General features: G+C 38.1%; 1 long non-coding RNA gene across 1 annotated transcript in view; it reads right to left on the minus strand.

Moving 5' to 3' along the window:
• The window catches only part of LOC147380232 (uncharacterized), a 29,402-nt gene that overhangs the window by 3,495 nt on the left and 2,115 nt on the right, over positions 1–23,792 (minus strand). The gene's annotated exons all lie outside the window — the stretch shown is intronic.

Genomic DNA, 23,792 nt, shown 5'->3' on the forward strand with positions numbered 1-23,792 from the left:
AGGTGTTAGTAACGTAATGCTCAAAATTCTTCAAGCTAGGCTTCAACTGTATGTGAACCAAGAGCTTCCAGATGTACAAGCTGGATTTAGAAAAGGCAGAGGAACCAGAGATCAAATTGCCAACATCCATTGGATCATAGAAAAGGCAAGGGAATTCCAGAAAAAACATCTGCTTCATTGATTACACTAAAGCCTTTGACTGTGTGGATCACAATAAACTGTGAAAAATGTTTAAAGAGATGGGAATACCAAACCACCTTACCTGCCTCCTGAGAAACCTGTATGTAGGTCAGGAAGCAACAGTTAGAACATGGCATAAAAAAATGAACTGGTTCAAATTGGGAAAAGAGTATGTCAAGGCTGTCTATTGTCACCCTGTTTATTTAACTTATACACAGAATATATCATGCAAAATGCCAGGCTGGATGAAGCACAAACTGGAATCAAGATTGCCAGGAGAAACATCAGTAACCTCAGATATGGAGATGACACCACCATTATGGCAGAAAGTGAAGAGAACTAAATAGCTTCTTGATAAAAGTGAAAGAAAAGAGTGAAAAAGCTGGCTTAAAACTCAACATTCAAAAGCAAAGATCATGGCATTTGATCCCCTCACTTCATGGCAATTAGATGGGGAAGAAATGGAAACAGTAACTGATTTTATTGTCTTGGACTTCAAAATCACTGGGGACACTGGCTGCAGTCATGAAATTAAAAGAAGAAAAGCTCCTTGGAAGAAAACCTATGACAAACCTAGACAGCACATTAAAAAGCAGAGACATCACTTTGCTGACAAATATCTGTATAACCAAAGCTATAGTTTTTCCAGTAGTCATGTATAAATCTGAGAGTTGGATCATAAAGAAACCTGAGTGCTGAAGAATTGATGCTTTCAAACTGTGGTGCTGGAGAAGACTCTTGAGAGTCGCTTGGACAGCAAGGAGTCGCTTGGACAGCAAGGAGATCAAATCAGTCAATCCTAAAGGAAATCAGTCCTGAATATTCATTGGAAGGACTGATGCTGAAGCTGAAGCTCCAATACTTTGGTCACCTGAAGTGAGGAGCCGACTCATTGGGAAAGACCCTGATGCTGGGAAAGACTGAGAGCAGGAGTAGAAGGGCATGACAGAGGATGAGCTGGTTGAATGGCATCACTGAATCAATGGACATGGCTTTGAGCAAGCTCTGGGAGATACTGAAGGACAGAGAAGCCTGGCGTGCTGCAGTCCGTGGGGTCACAAAGAGTCGGACATGACTGAGCGATTGAATAACAACTAGAAATTTAACAAATTTCTTAAAATGTCCTTATTTCATTTTTACATATGGTTGATCATGTATTTGGATATAAATTACTAGAATGGATAGTATAGAATTTGAAATGCACTGTTCTACTGTCTTCACGGCCTCTAAGTTGCTTTTAGAAAGCAAATGTGATTTTTCCTGATCTTTTGTATGTGCCCCCCTTTTTTCTCTGGAGGGTCTCCTTTTTATTTTTTTTTTTCTTTTCCATTTATAGCTTTAGGCACTTGGTGGCAGGTTTTTTCAATCTGGAGACTTACATCTTTCAAAGGTAGGGAATTTTCTGGTTTTCTCTGTGAAACTCCTATTAGTCAGATATTGGGCCTCTTCACTTAATTGTTTTTCTTTCATCTTTTCTCTCTTATTGGTTATCTTTTTGCAGTTTTGATCTTCCAGCTCTTTTGTAGAACTCTTATTCAAGTGATCTTTTTATGCTTTAATTTCTATTTCTTGTTCCATGAATGTTTCTTTTTAAGCAGTTAGTTTTGTTCCATGGGTTCAATACCTCTCTTACTCTCCAGGGATATTAATTAAAGCATTTTTTCGCTCCCTAAATCTATTTTGGTTATTTTCTCATCTTAATTTTAGAAGCTTTCAGTTCTTTGATTTTGTTTCTAAGTAAGATAAAGGCCCTAAAATTTGAATAGGAAGTTCTATGGGTGTGGGTTGCATTTATGCATGGCTGAACCTCCTGTGTTTGCCAGACTGACCAGCCAGTTTCTATGTTGTGAATCCCCTCAATGTTTGGATTCCTACTGGGGCTTTCTGTGAGGCAGTACATTTTCTCTTATATTTTCCTGTGGGGAATTAACATGCCTACCAGATAGCCAGAATTTGGTGGGAAAGAATGGATCAGGGTCCACAGTTTAGTAAGCAAGTTTTAGTTTGATTCCATTTATCTTCCTTTGTATGGTAATTTGCAGTCTTCTGTGCTCATGCTTGCAGGTGTGTTAGAAGTAGAATAGTCATCAGAAGGTACTCACAGTGAGTGGGAACTGGGGATGTGAGGCTAATTGCTCCTCAGCTGGTTTTTTCAAATACTTACCCTGATATCTTCAGAGTGTTCCCAGTAATTCCAATTTCTGAGACTTTCTGGGGTTGTTAGGGGCCATATGAGTCAATAAATCTATCCTTAAGATTTTACTATTTCCATCGTTCTCAGTTATTTTTCTGTTTACTGCAGTCTTCCAACACTGTGCCTTGGGATTACAGATTTATTCTAATTTTTTAAATAGCTCTTCAAATTTGTTGGTTTTCATGTATTTGGTTTTTTTTTTTTTTTTCTCCTGGATGTTAGGTTGTTGAGTTTTGAGAGGAGAAGAAATGGAAATGTCTTGAGTCCATCAACTTAAAACCACAAATCTGGTGATCAGATTTTGAGGTATAGATTCTCATTATTGTAAAAATTGCCAACATTTATTTTTAAACAGGATACAGTGTATTAATTAGCACTTGCAACATTATCATGAAGTAAAGTAGAATATCTACTGTGGCTGCTGAAAGCAATGTTGTCCTACTAGAGAATCAACTGGAGAAACCAAATAAAGATCTAAACCTTTCTGGTGGGTACTGAGTCAGGACAGAGAATGTTAAGTTGCTCTTTCTGGTAAATGTTATCACATTATCCTAGACTAATGTCATATTCCACATGTGAGTACATGGCTGCCAAGATAAACTGAGCGTGGGGCAAGTAAGAAAACTCTCACCACTGTGTAGTTCTAGTAGTATACAGACAGGTTTCTACTCTTCTTTCTCTATTCTTCCTGAAGATTACTGAAACATTACAACAAAACATTTTGCAAATATTTGAGTGAAAAAGGAACAAACCTTTATTGGCTGCCCACTCTGTACAGTATATAGCAGTGTGGCTTATACATTATTATCATTTCATCATTTTTCCTAGATATTTGTTATACTTTAAATTTATGTATATTTAGTGAGATTTCAAGGCATTGATTTCTGAATGAAATTTATGAGATTCCCAGCATTTACTTGAATCATTTTTTTTGTGTGAAATTTCACATGTACATAGCTACATTCATTTTTTAATGATTTCTTTTAATTGTTGATTTTTCTCTGGATTTGTTTGTAAATCTGTGCCTCAATCTTCAGTTTATCCATAATCATACAATAACTGCATATTCAACACTGTGCAAAATTACCATTGCTTACTTTTCCTACAAAAACAAAGGACATGAAATCTTTATATTTGAGTAGGCCTAAAGAACACAGATCAGAGTCCAAAACTAAATACAAGCTCTCACTCAAGTTCGGTGAAAAGTCAAAAAAAAAAAAGAAAAAAGAAAAAATGTAAATTGTAATGTGAAAATGTGAAAACACACACACATATACAATGACAACAGAAATATGTGTTTCTAATCACTGCACATTCTTCTACTCCCTGGACAGAACTGCAGCAACACTGAAGAGTTTTTCCGAGCCTGGATACTGCTCCTAGTTTTGCACCTGCTCCTGAGGTGAGCCAGGCTGGCAGGAAGAGGGGGGTGGGACTGATTCCAAAGGGCTAGTCCTTAGCCAATCACCAGAGTCACAGGCCCTTGGAGTGAGGTTGAACCACAGATGCATGTTAGATGTTCATCTCTGTGTTAAAAAAAGACTTTGTGAAAATAGCGTCTGGTCCTGAGCCCAGCAAGCATGGAGAGGAAGAATGATAAGTTATCCATTTCTAGAAACTTTATAAATATAGGAATTGCTTAACACAGACTGCTGACCTTGAATTCCCTTCTTATGAGTGTGTTTGTAATTCTGAAAACAGCCTCAGAAGGCTGGAGAACAATTCACAGAATGGCTATTAATAAACAGTGGTCTAAAAGTTACAGTAGTCCAGAGGGTAAAGACAGGTGCTTCACTTCAGTATAGAAATGAAATGCTGAAGAGGTTGGGTGGTTTGTCTGAATACTGTGGGGTGTGTGAATGTGTCCACGAGAATCCACACACTGATGTGTGTGCACGCACAACACGTGCACATGTACTCTGAAAGTACAGTTGACCTTGAAACAAAAAAGGGTTAGGGCACTGACCCTCCATGCAGTGGGAAGTCTGCCTACAACTTTAGAGTCAGTGCTCCATGTCCGCAATTCTGCATTCACCGATTCAACCACCCAGGAGCGTGAAGTCCTGTAGTCGGTGATTATTGCAAAAACTCTGTGTATAAGTGGACTGCACAGTTCAAACCCCTATTATTCAAGGGTCAACTGTACTCACGTGTGTTTGCATTCTGTAGTAGATAATGCTTGTTTAAGACCGTGGTACAGCTTGAATTAATATAGTAATGATTTTGTTTCTAAAATCATTCCAATGCTCCTATGTTTTTCAACAATGGTAATAGCTACAATTAATAAAGTAACATTAGACCAATATCTTTTCATTTAAGTATCATGCTAATGAGATTAAGACTGCTTGGTCTCATGAGGAAAAACATTCAGTTCTCTATTTAGACTGAGCTAACCTCAAAATGTAGGAAAAATAATATAAACTCAACCTATTTCCTAAGGAGTTGGCAATAACATCTTCATAAATGTACTGGTTTTTCAATATTTAAAAAGCAGTGACCTGGGTCTCACATTTCTCATAATTAAGTAGACATGGGAGACCAACTACTTGGGCATAATGCAAACATTAGTAGTAAGAGGAAATTTACGAGTTTTCTTTTTCATCTCCGTTTCAGTGTTGGATTTGCAATGCTGCCTTCCTTCCATTTTCTTTCTTCATTTCTTTTATCTCCATTCCCTTCCTCCTCTCTCCTGGGTCACCACCTCCTCTGTCATTTTATGGAATAAATGGTAGCATGAAGAGCATCTTCAAGAAAGTATATCCTATGGCCTTTCTTAAGGTAATTCAAACTTGTACTTGGCCAAAAAAGAACTGTATGCTAAATTTATGTATGTTCCCGGAGACAGAGAGAAACTATTTTTTCTCTGTCCCCTTCATGAGACATTTAAACAAGTGGGTAACAGGTGCTACATGCCTGGAACACACTGTACTCCGAATATTCTTGTAAGAAGCTGTTCACTCTGGGGAAAGAATTTTGTTTCGAAGTCTTAGCGAACACCACCTGTGCTTGGTCTGTCATTGATGAGATACACCCTTGGTGATGAAAAGGGATGTTATTGGGATATGGATAGAATTCTTTTTCCATATACCTGGGGAGGGAGCTGATAAATGACTTTACACCCACCAAGTTGCCTAATTGTATGTTCTTTGGGATAAGATATTTCACCCATGTTTTGAATGGAAGGAATAATGCAAGATTGAGCAATGTACTATGTATTGTTCTCATTTTGGAAAAAAAATGTGTTTGATTTTACTCATATAAAATATAAAACTTGCTTGTGCCAAGACTCTGATTGTCATTGTTCAGTCACTAAGTCATGTCTGACTCTTTGAGAGCCCGTGGACTGCAGTACACCACGCTTCCCTGTACCCAACTATTTCCCAGAGTTTGCTCAAACTCACGTTCATTGAGTCAGTGATGCTATCCAACCATCCCATCCTCTTTCGCCCCCTTCTCCTCCTGCCCTCAATCTTTGCCAGCATCAGAGTCTTTTCCAATGAGTTGGCTGTTTACATCAGGTGGCCAAAGATTGTGATACTTATGTAGAAAAAGAAAATAAAACTTGAGAAAGAAAGAAGGAAATATCGGTTAGTAGGATTAAGAGGTAAATTTCTATGGTTTTTGCATTAACCTCAGAATTAGCAGTGAGGTCTCATGGACTTGGCCTAATAAAGACAATTTACACAGCACTATGGATAAGAAAAGAGCCCCAGAGAAAATATGTGTAAGCCATAAATTACTAATACATATGACCTTATGATGAATAAATTATTTTGCAATATGATGAACATGAAGAAAAAAATAATATCTAGATTTCTAAAAGAGGATTAACTCTATCAGCCCCTTAGAATACATATTTTGTCTAGAGTCATTTTCATTGCTGAGAGTTTTAAGTATCCTAATGGTTAGATATGATGTACTTGTACACAGACAGCATCCTCCCAACTCCCCATGCAGAGCAGAACTGTGACTCAAGCCAGTGTTTGATGAATTTCCCAAGCATGATGAAGTGCTCTTTTACTTCGTAGGCTTATCCCACCCCCACCCCAAAGTTTGTCAATCACTGTCTAGCTTCAAAAGCATAATGCTGCTATATATCAATTTAGAGATTAAATTCATTTGTAAGAATAACTATCCTGAACTCCATATGTGGTTTAGTTTATTGGGTTAAATTCTCTATGTCTAGATGCTAGCTTTTAACAATTCTGGATGATGACAGCATAGACTGAGTTGGGAATTATCAGGGAAAACTAGGTGATTTGGGAAGATTTGTTTTGGTGATATCAGGTCAACATATAACATCAGAGGTTGTTGAAATCTGAAGCAGAACACTCAGGGTGTGACACCAATACCATTTCGATTTGTATTTTAAAATGTCTATTTCCAGTTATCTGGAGGAAATTTCCACTTGAATATTTCATCACATCTAACACATTCATCTCCCTCTCAACTTAGACCTGTTTCCTTGCTTTTGTTTTCCATTTTGTTGGGATATTGTTGTTCTAGTTTTCAGGACAAGAGCTGAGGACTGTGAGTCTCAGCTTTGCTGCTTCTCACAATCATTCTCTATGTCTCAGTCAGTTCGGTCATTCAGTCGTGTCCAATCTTGGCAACCCCATGGACTGCAGTATGCCAGGCTTCCTTGTCCATCACCAACTCCTGGAGCTTGCTCTAACTCATGTCCATTGAGCTGCTGATGCCATCCAAACATCTCATCCTCTGTTGACCCCTTCACCTCCCACCTTCAACCTTTCCCAGCATCTGGGTCTTTTCCAATGAGTCAGTTATTCGCATCAAGTGGCCAAAGTATTGGAGCTTCAGCTTCAGCATCAGTCCTTCCAATGAATATTCAGGACTGATCTACTTTAGGATGGATTGATTTGATCTTGCAGTCCAGAGGACTCTCAAGAGTCTTCTCTAACATGACAGTTCAAAAGCATCAATTCTTCAGCACTCAGATTTCTTTAGGGTCCAACTCTCACATCCATACATGACTACTGGAAAAACTGTAGTTTTGACTAAACAGACCTTTGTTGGCAAAGTAATGTCTCTGCTTTTTAATATGCTGTTTGTCATAGCTTTTCTTCCAAGGAGCAAGCATCTTTTAATTTCGTGGCTGCAGTCACCATCTGCAGTGATTTTGGAGCCCAAGAAAATAAAGTCTGACACTGTTTCCATTGTTTCCCCATCTATTTGCCATGAAGTGATGGGACCAGATCCCATGATCTTCACTTTTTGAATGTTGAGTTTTAAGCCAGAGTTTTCACTCTCCTCTTTCATTTTCATCTAGAAAAGCTTTATTTCCTCTTCACTTTCTGCCATAAGGATAGTGTCATCTGCATATCTGAGGTTATTGATATTTCTCCCGGCATTCTTGATTCCAGCCTGTGCTTTATCCAGCCTGGCATTTCACGTGATGTACTCTGTACCTATGGCTGATTCATGTTGAGTTTTGACAGATAACAATAAAATTCTGTAAAGCAACTATCCTTCAATAAAAAAATAAATTAATAATAAGAAAAATAAGTTAAATAAGCAGGTTGACAGTATACAGCCTTGACGTACTCCTTTCTCAATTTGGAACCAGTCCATTGCTCCATGTCCTGTTCTAACTGTTGCTTCTTGACCTGCATACAGGTTTCTCAGGAGGCAGATAACATGGTCTGGTATTCCTGTCTCTTTAAGAATTTTCCACTGTTTGTTGTGATCTACAGTCAAAGGCTTTGGAGTAGTCAACGAAGCAGAAGTAAAATGTTTTTCTAGAACTCTCTTGCCTTTTCTATAATCTAAGGATGTTGGCAATTTGATCTCTGGTTCCTCTGCCTTTTCTAAATCCAGCTTGTATACCTGCAAGTTCTTGGTTCATGTACTGTTGAAGCCTGGCTTGGAGAATTTGGGGCATTACTTTGTTAGTGTGTAAGATGAGTGCAATTGTGTGGTAGTTTGAACATTTTTTGGCATTCCCTTTCTTTGGGATTGGAATGAAAACTGACCTTTTCCAGTCCTGTGGCCACTGCTGAGTTTTCCAAATTTGCTAGCAGATTGAGTGCAGCACTTTCACAGCATCACCTTTTAGGATTTGAAATAGCTCCACTAGAATTCCATCACCTCCACTAGCTTTATCCTTAGTGATGACTAGCTTTGTTCATTGTGATGCTTCCCAAGGCCCACTTGACTTTGCATTCGAGGATGTCTGGCTCCAGGTGAATGATTAAACCATTGTGGCTATCTGGGTCATGAAGATATTTTTTGTATAGTTCTGTGTATTCTTGCCACCTCTTCTTAATATCTTCTGCTTCTGTTAGGTCCATATCATTTCTGTCCTTTATTGTGCCCATCTTTGCATGAAATGTTCCCTTGGTATCTCTAATTTTCTTGAAGCAATTTCTAGTCTTTCCCATTCTATTGTTTTCCTCTATGTCTTTGTATTGATCACTTAAGAAGGTTTTCTTATCTCTCCTTGCTGTTCTTTGGAACTCTACATTTAGATGGATATATCTTCCCTTTTCTCCTTTGCCTTCTGTTTTTCTTCTTTTCTCAGTTATTTGTAAGGCCTTCTCAGGCAATCATTTTCCTTTTTGCATTCTTTTTCTTGGGGATGGTTTTGATCACTGCTTCCTTTACAGTGTTGTCAACCTCTATGCATAGTTCTTCAGGCACTCTGTCTATCAGATCTAATCCCTTGAATCTATTTGTTACTGCGGGATTTGACTTAGGTCATACCTGAATGGTCTAGTGGTTTTTGCTACTTTCTTCAGTTTAAGTCTGAATTTTGCAATAAGAAGTTCATGATCTAAGCCACAGTAAGCTCCTGGTCTTGATTTTGCTGACTGTATAGAGCTTCTCTATCTTTGGCTACAAAGAATATAATCAATCTGATTTCGGTATCAACCATCTGGTGATATCCATGTGTAGAGTCATCTTTATGTTGCTGAAAGAGTGTGTTTGCTATGACCGGTGTGTTCTCTTGGAAAAACTCCGTTAGCATTTGCCCTGCTTCATTTTGTGCTCCAAGGCCAAACTTGCCTGCTTGTTTCTCTAGGTATCTCTTGACTTCCTACTTTTGCACTACAGTCCCCTATGTTGAAAAGGCTATCGGTTTTCTGGTGTTAGTTCTAGGAGGTCTTGTAGGTCTTCATAGAACAATTAAACTTCAGCTTCTTCAGCATTAGTGGTTGGAGCACAGATTTGGATTACTGTGGTATTGAATGGTTTGTCTTGGAAATGAACAGAGATCATTCTGTCATTTTTGAGATTGCACCCAAGTACCGCATTTTGGACTTTTGTTGACTATGAGGGCTACTCCATATCTTCTAATGGATTCTTTCCCACAGTAGTAGATATAAGACTTTCTATCAACCTTTTCCAAAGATACCTTGGACTTAGCTACCTTCTCTATTTGCATGTAACATTAGTGGTGCTGGGCTTTCAATATCCACTGCTCTTCACCTCCATTCCCTAGCTCACATTTTCTGCCTTCCTTGGGCATCTCTTTACTGTCCTTACATTTTGTGATGGACTGCTTTCTGGAATTATCTGTATACATCTATTGCTTGAAATGTTCCAAATCTGACCATTTCCTTTTGATATCAATTCCTTTTCAATGAAACCTAGATGAAACCTAGACATCATAATTTAATTACTTAAATGTACTTTCACCAGCACCCTCAATTTCTTTTGTATTCTGTCTCTCTTTATACAGGAGGGGAAGGGGACAAGGATGAAATTGTTGGATGGCATCACCAGCTCAATGGACATGAGTTTGAGTAAGCTCCGGGAGTTGGTAATGGACAGGGAAGCCTGGGATGCTCCAATCCATGGGGTTCACAAAGAGTTGGACATGACTGAGCGACTGAACTGAACTGAGGCATTACCCACTCCCAGCCCCTACTATGGTAATATACAACCAAAGATGAATCTACCCATTCATTTTCTTTATAACTATCTTTTATTTTTACTGTTAATCCTTGGTCCTGAACATTAAGATTCTACAATGGGACTGAACAATATCACCATACTTTAATCAACTGGACCCTCAATACCCTTGGTAAGTCTTTGTCTAATGTGTAATTATGCATTAAAAAAAAATATTTCTTGCTTTATATTCCTCTCCATAAGTGCTTGTTTCACTTCCATCTCTCTAAACCCTGGCAGATGACTGTGCTTGATTTTTCAAACAAAAGAATGGCTCTTATGAACTGCTCACCTGTCTCCATGACACCTGACCTCTAGCTGTAGATCCATCCTTATTCATCTTCCCTCCTGTCTCAGAGGACAGTATCCCCTGGCCTTCTCTTTAAGACATTCTTCCCCATATCTAGGATCTTGATCATCATTTGATCCTTCTTTTTGTAGGTATTCTTCATTTATTTTTTTCCTCTTCATTCCTCCTCCAGAGTTTATTGATATTTCCAAGTCTCCCTCACACTCAGAAATATTTTATCTTATTTCTGCATCCTCTTCAAACTCCTTCCAAATTCTTTTTTCAACATGTGATGAGTTTTCTGGGGAAAACGGTGGTGTGAAGGATAAGACCACACTTACAGAGTCTACTTTTCCAAATTTCATGCAGTCTTAGTTATTACAATCTGGCGTCCTCTCTTGTTACCCCATCTCAATGAGATTGTTTTCCTGTTAGCCACGAATGACATTCTCATTGCCAAATCCTATTTTGCTTTCACATTACTTGATTTTTCTATAAAATTTGATGCTCTATATTATGTTTCCTGTGGATTCTAGGGCATTAATGTCTGCTGGTTTTTATCCATGTCCTGTCTTTTCCCCTTCCATTTGGCGCACGCATTGCATTTTAGGGTTTGTTTTCTCATGGCTATTCCCCTTATTATCTTTTTTTTTTTTTTTTTTTTTATGGAGACCCTAGATGATCTTTACCCACAGTTTTATCTTACATCCCAAGCTGTATTTCCCTGTGACTTCTCAACTTCTATGTCCAAGATTCTCCCTATTTCTTATCCTTCAGTCCATTATGACCTTTATCTTAAAAAAATATACCTCTTTATATCTCAGTTCATCTAAATATCCCTGGTATCTATACAATAAAGATCAAACTCTTTAGTGGGGTGTAAAGCACTTAGTATCTGAACTTTCATCTTCTATTCATGGCTTCATATTCTGCCTTCCAGCTACATTGGAATTTTTACCATAATCTTTCCTCTGCCGTATTTGTGTATTATTAGCTTCTACTCTCCATCCTCACTCAAACTTCAAAAAGCAAAAACAAAAAACTCTGATCATGGGTGTGGTTGTATAATCCAGATTTTGAAAAATATTAATATCTGGCTATTTTGAGCTGGTCCTGCTGCCCTGAGACAAGGCCATACCTTGAGAGAATCAGCTATTTATTTCCCCCCTGAAAGGAAATAAAAGTGATCATTGCCAAACATTCCAGGGAAGTCTTCAATATGGAGTAAGCATAAGATACATCTTTGAACTGAGGATTGAAGAACTGTCTTACTTTCTCAGGCTTGAGGAATTCCAGGAATGGGATAGACCTGGCTTTCTAGGTTGGGTTTCCACAACACAAATTCTTAAGTGATAGGATCTGCGTGAAAGTGGTTTATTAACAGGAAACTGGAAAGGGCACAGAAAGGTAGGATATGTGAGGGGGGAAAGTCAACAAAGGCTATGGTTTCAGGTGAGATCCTAGCCTGGGCTGGCTCCTATGGGTAACTCTGGAATGTAGACTGTGCTTCACACATTACCTTTCCTTGAGGTGAGGGAGCTGGAATTTAGTCCACTTGTAATAGCAGTCAGTCATTGGCTGCCTGCTGGGTGAAGGTGGTAGAAATGAGGATTTGCAAATTCCTGATCCTTTCTGCTCTGCTTCAGTAGCCAAAGAACAATCCTCCGGAAAAGCTGCAGGTGTGAGCAGTTAAAAGTAGGCCACAGAGCTGGGAATGCGCATCCAGAAATGACAACACAGACATGAAGGAGTACCAATAATCTCTAAGCCATCTGGTTGTGGAGAAGCAGATTGGAATCTAATAATCCTGGAACTGGTCCCTTCCAGTGCCAGCAACAGTAGGAGCAAGAACATCAGCAAAACAGAGAAGTGACGGCTTTGGGAACAACCATCTTGTGGGGAGTATGGCATCTCTTGGCCACCACAGGTGGCCTTGTCAGGTCCTATGAAAAGGCAAGGAGATGTACAAGGACCTGGACCCCTGGGTGCTGAGCAGAGGAAGCACCAGAGGTCACTGGCATCCCAGGGTGCCCAACTGAACAGAGACTTTCTGAGGGTCACTAGGAGCAGAGCAAAAGCAAAAAGACACAATGAGCAGACCTGAGAGGAATACCCAGGCAGAGTAGTTTCAAAAAGCATGCAGAAGGGTATCATGGGAAACTCAGAAATAACTGAGAGGTGAGAAAGACTTTGAGAGAGAAAAGTTAGTAGAATCTCTGGATCCAGTTATAGCTTGGGTTACATTTCATGAAAGTGCTGTTTAGAGACTAGAATCACTGGGCTCTAAACCCCAAAGAGCTGCATGTAGTTGATCCATGAAAGAGCCAGGAGATGGAGCAACAGGAGCTCAACAGGAGCTCATCTTCTCCTCAGGCTTCAAGACCTAGGCATCACGCCCCAACTTAGACGAACTCTTTCCTAACTTTCTCTATACACAGTTTCCCCCTCCTCTGTGCTTGAAGAGCACTCAGCTACTTTTAGTAGAGAATTTGCTGCACCGGACCACGGTAGTCCACATTAGTGTCTCTTTGACTCCAGAAACACTTTCAGGAGGAGTTCAGCAGGAACTTACTCATCTCTGTTCTTTAGTATTGTTGTGTTGTTGTTCAATTGCTAAGTCATGTCCTGTACTTTGCAACTCTGTGAACTACAGCATGCAGGGTTCCTTGTCCTTCACTATCTCCCAAAGTTTGCTTAAACTCATGTCCACTGAGTCAGTAATGCCATCCAACCATCTCATCCTCTGTTGCCCCTTTCTCCTTTTGCCTTCAATCTTTCCCAGTATTAGGGCCTTTCCAGTGAGCCGACTCTTTGCATCAGGTGGCCAAAGCACTGGAGATTCACCTTCAGCGTCAGCCCTTCCAATGAATATTCAGGATTGCTTTCCTCTCAGGATTGACTGGTTTGATCTCCTTTCTGTCTGAAGGATTCTCAAGAGTCTTCTCCAGCACCACATTTTGAAAGTACAGTTTGAAGAAAATATTATGGTCTTAATAAATGTCAGTTGAATGAATGAAGTACCTAAGACCATGGTTTCTTCCTTTTGGGGGGTAAAAACATCTCTAAGAAACATCTCTATGAAACGTTTTCCCAGGAAAATACACAAACACAAAATTTTGTATACACTAATCTATAAGAATTTCTCAAAACAGCAAAAAAATGAAAATAAAAAACCAAACCAAAGCAAAAAATACTAACAAAAAATTAAATAAAAAAACTAAAACATTGCTACTAGACAAAACATGTCCTTCAAACTCAAGATTAATAGTTAAGATCCTCCTAAATTTTTGAAAATCTGATGTGTTCCAACTCATGGTAAACTAATGAGAACCTGAAATCAATCCAAGCATTAAGAATTTAGGAGCTCACTCCCAAATTACATGCACCAACTACTTTGGAGGAAGTTCATAGGAATTGCAATTAATGAGGCACTGATGGGAACCAAGTAAGAAAACAGAAGAGAAGGAAATGAAGAGACTTTTTAATGAACAAAGAAAACAGGCAGAGCAGGCAAGTCTGGCCTTGAAATTGATTGATGGGGAAGGGCCTATCTTCCAGGTTTTTGTCCCACTCTCAGCCACCTCATTTGACCATGAAATGAATTATAAATTATGTCTGCATTTTTTTTAGCCAGGTATAAGAAAAACTGTCTTTTCCAAGTGCCTTGGGAACCCCACATCCCCATTTCATTTCTCAAGTCTTAAAAATGTTTTTACTTTCTGGATTTTGGCTACACAGTCAATGACATTGACATCATTTAGTTAAGTAAAGAAACCGTTTTCCAGTGTTTGTGTTCAATGTATTATTATTACAAATTTAGAGGTTTTTGAGTCATTTGGTGCTCCATTGTGTTTCTATGTTTGATGAAATTGTAATGAAATATTTTGCATATATGAAGTTCAAGGGGGCAGCTATTAACTAACTGATTGTTGACTAAAAACAGTTTTATGAAAGAGGTATCAATATATGTGCTTTATTTCTAATTTTGAGATATATAAATCTTATTCTCTCTTTTACTTTTCTAAATAAATCACTCTACAATTTCATCCTGGAATTTAAGATGGACCATCAGCTAAACATGTGAGGACAAATTTGGGAACATCCAGACAGAATGAAATTTTGGTAGACAATTATTTAAAGATAAATTGAAAATATCTATCAAGTAATAATCACACTTCTAGCTACAAAAAACTCACTACTTCTGTTATACCATTGCCATAAAGTTTCTGAAATGTGTATCAAGATCTGGAAAAAAAAATTCAAGTGTGAAATCACATATGTTTGAAAGTTTCTTTAAACTTGTCTATAGAAATGAAGTAAAAACTGACTTTTTACTATTTTTAAAATTTTTATTTATTTTTTAATTGAAGGATAATTGCTTTCTGTCAAATCTCAACATGAATCAGCCATAGGTTTACATATATCTCCTCCCTTTTGAAACTTCCTCACATCTCCCTCCCCATCCCACCCCTCTAGGTTGATACAGAGCCCCTGTTTGAGTTTCCTGAGCTATATAGCAGATTCCCACTGGCTATCTATTTTACATATGGTAATGTACGCTTCCACGTTACTGTTTTCATACATTTCACCCTTTCCTCTCCTCTCCCTATATCCATGAGTCTATTTTCTATGTCTGTTTCTCCATTGCTGCTCTGTAAATAAATTCTTCAGTACCACTTTTCAAGATTCCATATCTATACATCAGAATATGATATTTATCTTTCTCTTTCTGACTTACTTCACTCTGTGTAACAGGCTCTAGGTTCATCCACCTCATTAGAACTGACTCAAATGTGTTCCTTTTTATGGCTGAGTAATATTCCATTGTGTATATGTACCACAACTTCTTTATCCATGCATCTGTCGATGGACATCTAGGTTGCTTCCATGTTCTAGCTATTGTAAATAAGTGCTGCAGTGAACATTGGAATACATGTGTCTTTTTCAATTTTGGTTTCCTCAGGGTATATACCTAGGGGTGGGATTGGTGGGTCAGATGGTGGTTTTATTCCTAGTCTTTTAAAGAATCTCCATACCATCTTCCATAGTGGCTGTATCAATTTTACATTCCCACCAACAGTGCGAGAGCATTCTCTTTTCTCCACACCCTCTCCAGCATTTATTGTTTGTAGACTTTTTGTTAAGGGCCATTCTGACCGGTGTGAGGTGATATCTCATTGTGGTTTTGGTTTGCATTTCTCTGATAATGAGCGATATTGAGCACCTTTTCACGTGTTTGTTAGTCATCTGTATGTCTTCTTTGGAGAAATGTCTGTTTAGGTCTTTTCCCCACTTTTTGATTGGGTTGTTTGTTTTTCTGGTATTGAGTTGTATGAGCTGCTTGTGTATTTTGGAAATTAATCCTTTGTCAGTTGTTTCATTTGCTATCATTTTCTCCCATTCTGAGGGTTGCCTTTTCACCTTTCTTATAGTTTCTTTGGCTGTGCAAAAGCTTTTAAGTTTAATCAGGTCCCACTTGTTTACTTTTGTTTTTATTTCCATTACTCTAGGAAGTGGGTCATAAAGGACCTTGCTTTGATTTATGTCATCGAGTGTTCTGCCTATGTTTTCCTCTAAGAGTTTTATAGTTTCTGGTCTTACATTTAGGTCTTTAATCCATTTTATCTTTGTGTATGGTGTTCAGAAATGTTCTAATTTCATTCTTTTACATATAGCTTCCCAGTTTTCCCAGCACCACTTATTGAAGAGGCCACTTTTGTCCCATTGTATATTCTTGCCTCCTTTGTCAAAAATAAGGTACGCATAGGCGCATGGGTTTATTTCTGGGCTTTCTATCTTGTTCCATTGGTCTATATTTCTGTTTTTGTGCCAGAACCATGCTGTCTTGATGACTGTAGCTTTGTAGTATAATCTGAAGTCAGGAAAGTTAACTCCTCCAGATTCATTCTTCTTTCTCAGGACTCCTTTGGCTGTTCGGGGTGTTTTGTGTTTCCATATGAACCATGAAATTTTTTGTTCTAGTTCTGGGGAAAATGCCATTGGTAATTTAATAGGGATCGCATTGAATCTGTAGAATGCATTTGGTAATATAGTCATTTTCACAATATTGATTCTTCCTAGCAAGGAACATGGAATAGCTCTCCTTCTGTTTATGCCATCTTTGATTTCTTTCATTAGTATCATAATTTTCTTTGTACAGTTCTTTATCTCCTTAGGTAAGTTTATTCCTAGATATTTAATTCTTTTTGTTGCAATGGTGAGTGGGATTGATTTCTTAATTTTTCTTTCTGATTTTTCATTGTTAGTGTGTAGAAATGCAAGTGATTTCTGTGGATTGATTTTGTATCCTGCAACTTTGCTAAATTCACCAATCAGCTCTAGTAATTTTCTGATACTATCTTTTGGGTTTTCTATGTACAGTATCATGTCATCTACAAACAGTGAGAGCTTTGCTTCTTCTTTTCTGATCTGGATTCCTTTTATTTCTTTTTCTTCTATTTCAGTAGCTAGAACTTCCAAAACTATGTTGAATAATAGTGGTGAAAGTGGACAGCCTTGTCTTGTTCCTGATCTTAGGGGGAATGCTTTCAGTTTTTCACCATTGAGAATAATGTTTGCTGTAGGCTTGTCATACATGGCTTTTACTATGTTGAAGGTAGATTCCTTCTATGCACTTTTTTTTTTTTTTAAGAATTTTGACCATAAATGGGTGCTGAATTTTGTCAGAGGCTTTTTCGCCATCTTTTGAGATTATCATATGGTTTTTATCTTTCAGTTTGTTGATATGGTGTATCACATTATTGATTTGCATATATTGAAGAATCCTTGCATCCCTGGAATAAACCCAGCTTGATCTTGGTGTATAAGCTTTTTGATGTGGTGCTGAATTCTGTTTGCTAAAATTTTGTTGAGGATCTTCCATCTATGTTCATCCATGATATTGGCCTGTAGTTTTCTTTTTTTGTGTTGTCTTTGTCTGGTTTTAGTAACAGGGCGATGGGGTCTCGTAGAATGAGTTTGGAAGTGTTCCTTCCTCTGCAATTTTTTTTTGAAAGAGTTTTAGAAGGATAGGCATTAGCTCTTCTCTAAATGCTTGATAGGATTCTGCTGTGAAGCCACCTGGTCCTGGGTGTTTGTTTTTTTGGGAGATTTTTGATCACAGATTCAATTTCAGTGCTTGTAATAGGGTTGTTCATAATTTCTGTTTCTTCCTGGTTCAGTCTTGCAAGATTGAACTTTTCTAAGAATATGTCCGTTTCTTCCAGGTTATCCATTTTATTGCCATATAGTTGTTCATAATAGTCTCTTATACTCCTTTGTATTTCTGCATTGTCTGCTGTAACCTCTCCTTTTACATTTCTAATTTTGTTGATTTGATTCTTCTCTCTTTTTTTCTTGATGAGTCTGGGTATAGGTTTGTCAATTTTGTTTATCTTCTCAAAGAACCAGTTTTTAGTTTTATTAATCTTTACTGTTGTTTCTTTCATTTCTTTTTCATTTATTTCTGCTCGGATCTTTATAATTTCTTTCCTTCTACTAATTTTGGTGTTTTTATTTGTTTGTTTGTTCTTTTTCCAGTTGTTTTAGGTGTAAAGTTAGCTTGTCTATTCGTTGTTTTTCTTGTTTCTTGAGGTAGGATTGTATTGCTATAAACTTCCCTCTTAGAACTGCTTTTGCTGCATCCCATAACTTTTGAGTGATCTTGTTTTCATTGTCATTCGTTTCTAGAAATTTTTTGATTTCCCTTTTTATTTCTTCAGTAACCTGTTGATTATTTAGAAATGTATTGTTTAATCTCCATGTGTTCATGTTTTTTACATTTTTTTTCTTGTGTTTGGTATCTAGTCTCACAGAGTTGTGGTCAGAGAAGATGCTTGATATGATTTCAATTTTCTTAAATTTACTGAGGCTTGATTTGTGACCTAACATGTGGTCTATTCTGGAGAATGTCTCATGTGCACTTGAGAAGAAGTTGTATTCTTCTGCATTTGAATGGAATGCCCTGAAGATATCAATGAGATCCATGTCATCTAACGTATCATTTAAAACTTGTATTTCCTTATTAATTTTGTTTTGATGATCTGTCCATTGGTGTTAGTCAGGTGTTAAACTCTCCTACTATTATTGTGTTACTGTCAATTTCTCCTTGTATGTCTGTGTTTGTCTTATGTATTGAAGTGCTCTTATGTTGGTTGCATGGATATTTACAATTGTTAGGTCTTCCTCTTGGATTGATCCCTTGATCATTATGTAGTGTCCTTCCTTATATCTTGTAATATTCTCTATTTTAAGATCTATTTCATCTGATATGAGGATTGCTACTCCAGCTTTCTTTTGCTTCCCATTTGCATTGAATATATTTTTCCATCCTCTCACTTTCAGTCTATATGTGGTGGGTCTGAGTGGGTTTCTTGTAGACAGTATATGTATGGGTCTTCGTTTTGTATCCATTCAGCCAGTCTGTGTCTTTTGGTCAGATCATTTATTCCATTTATATTTAAAGTAATTATTGATATATACGTTCCTATATGTTTCCTGATGCTGGGAAAGATTGAAGGCGGGAGGAGAAGGAAACAACAGAGGATGAGATGGTTGGATGGCATCACCAACTCAATGCACATGAATTTGAGTAAACTCCGGGAGTTGATGTTGGAAAGGGAGGCCTGGGTGCTGCAGTCCACGGGGTTGCAAAGAGTTGGACACGACTGAGCAATAGAACTGAACTGAACTGATGTTTATATTGCCATTTTCTTAACTGTTTGGGGTTAATTTGGTAGATCTTTTTCTTCTCTTGTATTTCTTGACTATATAAGTCCCTTTAACATTTGTTGTAAAGCTGGCTTGGTGGTACTGAATTCTCTTAATTTTTGCTTGTCTGAAACGCTTTTTATTTCTCAATCAATTTTGAATAAGATCCTTGCTGGGTACAGTAATCTTGGTTGTAGATTTTTCCCTTTCAGTACTTTAAATATATCCTGCCATTCCCTTCTGGTCTACAGAATTTCTGCTGAAAGATCAGCTGTTAACTTATGGGTTTTCCCTTGTATGTTACTTTTGCTTTTCCCTTGTTGCTTTTAATATTCTTTCTTTGTGTTTAGTCTTTGCTAGTTTGATTAGTATGTGTCTTGGTGCATTTCTCCTTGGGTTTATCCTGTATGCAACTCTTTGTGCATCTTGGACTTGATTGACTATTTCCTTTTCCATGTTGGGGAGATTTTCAACTATAATCTCTTCAAAAATTTTTTCATATCCTTTCTTTTTCTCTTCTTCTTCTGTGATCCCTATAATTCGAATGTTGGTGTGTTTGATATTTTTTCAGAGGTCTCTGAGACTATCCTCAGTTCTTTTCATTCTTTTTACTTTATTCTGCTCTTCAGAACTTATTTCCATCATTTTATCTTCCAGCTCACTGATTCATTCTTCTGCTTCAGATATTCTGCTATTGATTCCTTCTAGAGTATTTTTAATTTCAGTACTTGTGTTGTTTGTCTCTGTATGTTTATTCTTTAATTCTTCTAGGTCTTAGTTAATTGTTTCTTCATTTTCTTCATCCTGTTTTCAAGGTTTTTGATCATCTTTACTATCACTATTGTGAATTGTTTATCAGGTAGTTTGTCTGTTTTCTCTTCGTTTATTTGGACTTCTGTGTTTCTATCTTGTTCCTTCATTTGTGTAGTATTTCTATGCCTTTTCATTATTTTTTTTTAACTTACTGTGTTTGAGGTCTCCTTTTCCAAGCCTTAAGGGTTGAATTCTTTCTTCCTTTTGGTTTCTGCCTTCCTAAGGTTGGTCCGGTGGTTTGTGTGAGCTTCATATTGGGTGAGATTTGTGCTGAGTTTTGTTTGTTTGCTTTTCCTCTGATGGGCAAGGCTAAATGAGGTGATAATCCTGTCTGCTGATGACTGGACTTGTATTTTTGTTTTGTTTGTTGGTTAGATGAGCGTACTTCACACAGTGCTATGGCTGGTTGGGTGATGCCGGGTCTTATATTCAAGTGGTTTTCTGTGTGTGAGTTTTAACTATTAGATACTCCCTAAGTTAGTTCTCTGGTAATCTAGGGTCTTGGAGTCAGTGCGCCCACTCCAACGGCTCAGGGCTTGATCTCTGATCAGGAATGAAGATTTCACAAGTGGTTTGTTATGACATTAAGTGATATTAAAACAAATACCCAAAAATGAGAAACCAAAGATGAACCCCAAACAAATGGCAGTTACAAAATCAGGCAAATAATAATTAAAATAATGGAATATACACATACACATATACACCTATAAGCAAAATCAAAAGAGTCCAACAAAAATAAACAGTAACCTGACCTGCCTCTTGAGAAACCTATATGCAGGTCAGGAAGTGACAGTTAGAACTGGACATGGAACAACAGACTGGTTCCAAACAGGAAAAGGAGTACGTCAAGGCTGTACATTTGTCACCCTGCTTATTTAACTTATATGCAGAGTACATCATGAGAAATGCTGGACTGGAAGAAACACAAGCTGGAATCAAGATTGCTGGGAGAAATCTCAATAACCTCATATATACAGATGACACCACCCTTATGGCAGAAAGTGAAGAGGAACTAAAAAGCCTCTTGATGAAAGTAAAAGAGGAGAGTGGAAAAGTTGGCTTAAAGCTCAACATTCAGAAAATGAAGATCATGGCATCTGGTCCCTTCCCTTCATGGGAAATAGATGGGGAAACAGTGGAAACAGTGTCAGACTTTATTTTTTGGGCTCCAAAATCACTGCAGATGGTGATTGCAGCCATGAAGTTAAAAGACGCTAACTCCTTGGAAGGAAAATTATGACCAACCTAGATAGCATATTGAAAAGTAGAGATATTACTTTGCCAACAAAGGTCCATCTAGTCAAGGCTATGGTTTTTCCTGTGGTCATGTATGGATGTGAGAGTTGGACTGTGAAGAAAGCTGAGCACCGAAGAATTGATGCTTTTGAACTGTGGTGTTGGAGAAGACTCTTGAGAGTCCCTTGGACTGCAAGGAGATCCAACCTGTCCATTCTAAAGGAGATCAATCCTGGGTGTTCATTGGAAAGACTGATGCTGAAGCTGAAACTCCAATACTTCGGCCACCTCATGGGGAGAGTTGACTCATTGGAAAAGACTCTGATGCTGGGAGGGATTGGGGGCAGGACGACAAAGGGACGACAGAGGATGAGATGGCTGTATGGCATCACCAACTCAATGGACATGAGTTTGGGTGAACTGCGGGAGTTGGTGATGGACAGGGAGGCCTGGCGTGCTGCAGTTCATGGGGTCGCAAAGAGTCGGACATGACTGAGGGACCGAACTGAACTGAATTGAGATTGACCTGGTTAACAAAATAAATTAAAAATTATATCTACCAATTAAGAACAAATCTAACCAAAGCACAAACTGATAAACAAAACTAAAGCAAGGTGCCAAGTGGGGAATAAAGCAATGAAAACAAAACTAGCAAATACAATGAGAGAAAAGGAAAGAAAGAAAAGAAAGAAAGAATAGATAAGCAAAATTAAATAGAGGTAGATGAAGATTTATATACATTTAAGATTAACTGCAAGGGAAAAAGAACAGTGGGAAAAGAAAACAAAGGAATAAATGTAGAAGAGATAATAATAGGTTTAAAAAATTAAAATTAAAAAAAGAGACAAAAAAAAGGAAGAAGAAAGAAAAATATAAAACTCCACAGAACTGCAAAAGGGCAATGTAGAGGCAAAGGTTTATAAAAAAAAATAAAAACTGTGACTGAGAAAAAACCCTAAAACGCTTAATTAGATTCCATAGTGCCAATAAAACTGAAAAAAATGGGGGAAAAAAAAGAAAAAGAAAAAGAAAGAAAAAAGTAAAAAGAATCCAAAAGAACATGCAATTCAGTTCAGTTCGTCACCCAGTCGTGTCCGATTCTTTGCGACCCCATGAACTGCAGCACGCCAGGCCTCCCTGTCCATCATCAATTCCTGGAGTTCACCCAAACTCATGTCCATTGAGTCAGCGATGCCATCAAGCCATCTCATCCTCTGTCGTCCCCTTGTCCTCCTGCCCCCAATCCCTCCCAGCATCAGAGTCTTTTCCAATGAGTCAACTCTTCACATGAGGTGGCCAAAGTATTGGAGTTTCAGCTTTAGCATCAGTCCTTCCAAAGAACACCCAGGACTGATTTCCTTTAGAATGGACAGGTTGGATCTCCTTGCAGTCCAAGGGACTCTCAAGAGTCTTCTCCAACACCACAGTTCAAAAGCATCAATTCTTCTGTGCTCAGGTTTCATCATAGTCCAACATTCATATCCATACATGACCACTGGAGAAACCATAGCCTTGACTAGATGGACCTTTGTTGGCAAAGTAATGTCTTTGCTTTTCAATATGCTATCTAGGTTGGTCATAACTTTCCTTCCAAGGAGTAAGCGTCTTTTCATTTCATGGCTGCTGTCACCATCTGCAGTGATTTTGGAGCCCAAAAAAATAAAGTCTGACACTGTTACCACTGTTTCCCCATCTATTTCCCATGAAGTGAAGGGACCAGATGCCATGATCTTCATTTTCTGAATGTTGAGCTTTAAACCAACTTTTCCACTCTCCTCTTTTACTTTCATCAAGAGGCTTTTTAGTTCCTCTTCACTTTCTGCCATAAGGGTGATGTCATCTGCATATATGAGGTTATTGATATTTCTCCGGGTAATCTTGGTTCCAGCTTGTGCTTCTTCCATCCCAGCGTTTCTCATGATGTACTCTGCATATAAGTTAAATAAGCAAGGTGACAATATACAGCCTTGACATACTCCTTTACCTATTTGGAACAAGTCTGTTGTTCCATGTCCAGTTCTAACTGTCACTTCCTGATTTGCATATAGGTTTCTCAAGAGGCAGGTCAGGTGGTCTGGTATTCCCCATCTCTTTCAGAATTTTCCACAGTTTATTGTGATCCATACAGTCAAAGGCTTTGGCATAGTCAATAAAGCAGAAATAGATGTTTTTCTGGAACTCTCTTGCTTTTTCCATGATCCGGCAGATGTTGGCAATTTGATCTCTGGTTCCTCTGCCTTTTCTAAAACCAGCTGGAACATCTGGAAGCTCACAGTTCACGTGCTGCTGAAGCCTGGCTTGGAGATTTTTGAGCATTACTTTACTAGTGTATGAGATGAGTGCAATTGTGTGGTAGTTTGAGCATTCTTTGGCATTGCCTTTCTTTGGGATTGGATGAAAACTGACCTTTTCCAGTCCTGTGGCCACTGCTGAGTTCTCCACATTTGCTGGCAT

The sequence above is a fragment of the Bos grunniens genome, chromosome 1, assembly GCF_055505025.1.
Source record: "Bos grunniens cultivar Pamir isolate PY7600 chromosome 1, Bosgru_T2T1.0, whole genome shotgun sequence".
Taxonomy (NCBI): Eukaryota; Metazoa; Chordata; class Mammalia; order Artiodactyla; family Bovidae; genus Bos; species Bos grunniens.